The sequence below is a fragment of the Myotis brandtii genome, unplaced genomic scaffold, assembly GCF_000412655.1.
Source record: "Myotis brandtii unplaced genomic scaffold, ASM41265v1 scaffold312, whole genome shotgun sequence".
Lineage (NCBI taxonomy): Eukaryota > Metazoa > Chordata > Mammalia > Chiroptera > Vespertilionidae > Myotis > Myotis brandtii.
This window is the reverse complement of record NW_005361955.1, coordinates 539,526-541,213: the sequence shown is the minus strand read 5'-3', so window position 1 is coordinate 541,213 and position 1,688 is coordinate 539,526.

Here is a 1,688-nt window from a genome sequence, read left to right as displayed (position 1 = left end):
ACTTCACACCTCTGAGCCGGTTCCCTCATTTGTATTAGGGGTAACAGGACCTTCCTCAGAAAGTTGTTTGGATTGATAGACATGCCTTTACTACCTCCGGCCATCACTCTGTCAGGGGCTGGAGCTCTGCAGCTCCGTGCTGGCCCCTCAGGGACATACCTTCTCCTCCTCCTCAAGGCCACTCTCAGCTCTAGAGACCAGGAAGGCCTGGCCAGCCACTCTGGTGAATTCAGCTGGTTCCTCTTAAACAGAAGCTATTATTAGTCACCTGAGCTGGCCACTGGGCAGCCACTCTGCAGGCATATAACCCCAACACCCAGGCCAGTGGCCTTGAGCAGTGGGAGCTAACTGATGCCCAGGCCAGAACTCTGTGCCAGCCACTATCAAAGCCAGGACTGCAGTGTAAACCCCACCTGTTTTCTGCTTTCTCCTGCGGTTGTGTTTAAACACACTAGGTACAGCCACCATGGCCTGGGCTGCTCAGTCTGTTCTGAAGGCTTCCTGAAGACTCAGAGAAACAGAAGCCTGCATCCCTGCAGCTCCTGCATCAGTCTCTGTGAGCTCTACCGAAGGGAATCCCTCAACTCTTTCAGAAGCCTAATTCTCCTATAGCTGGGAAGATCCTCAAAAAGGCTTAATAGCAATATCAGATTAAGTTCTTCGATTCTGTTTACTAGTGAAATTAGAGAAATACACCCCTTATATTAGTTAATACCTATAGCTACACTAGAAAGGGGTTAACTGCTCAGTTAAGCTAGAAAATCAACACATACATTTGCTGGCCTCTGCTTTGTTCTGTGTAACTTTGATCAAAAGCCTTGTCATCCTGTTTTGGTGCCTTGGTTTTAAGTTTCAATTTCATACATCTTTAAAGATTTAAAAATGTTTCATCTCTATCATGAAATATTATACAGTGGCTATAAAAGAGCTTATTCTATCTATCTATCTATCTATCTATCTATCTATCTATCTATCTATCATCTATCTCAATGTAGAAATATCTCCCAGACAGATTAAGAGAAGCAAGTTAATGAGAAACATGCCTAAGGCACATTATTAAAGGAAACAACCAGATAAAAATATTGTTAAGGAAAGCAAGTCATAGAATATATATAAAATGATTCCTACTTAAAAATTATACATTTCTGCATCTGCATGGAAAATTTCTGTAAGAATATCTGCCAGGGTCTCACAGTGTTCCCTCTGGAGGAGGGATTAGAAGAGAATTTCACTTAGGAGTTTTCAGTATTATTTGATTGTTTTCCAATGTGCATTGTGTTAATTTTAATCATAAAAAACAGGAAGCTGAATATACCCACGTACACGCACTTGCTATGAACTAAGCCACTGAGCCCATTGCCCAGACACCAAGAATGAAATTCATTCAGCTCAGCTCAATGCTCAGTGTTTGTTTATGGAACGAAATGTCTTAGAACTTGATCTGAAGGAAGATATTTTAATGCTGTGCACATACAATGTCTTGGGAGGCTGTGTTGAGAAGCTGGAGCTGGTATATTAAGAATAGTATATAGCCCAGCCACGGTGGCTCAGTGGTTGAGCATCGACCTATGAACCAGGAGGTCACGGTTCAATTCCTGGTCAGGGCACATGCTTGGGTTATGGGTTTGATCCCCAGTGTGGGGCATGCAGGAGGCAGCCGATCAATGATTCTCTCTTATCATTGATGT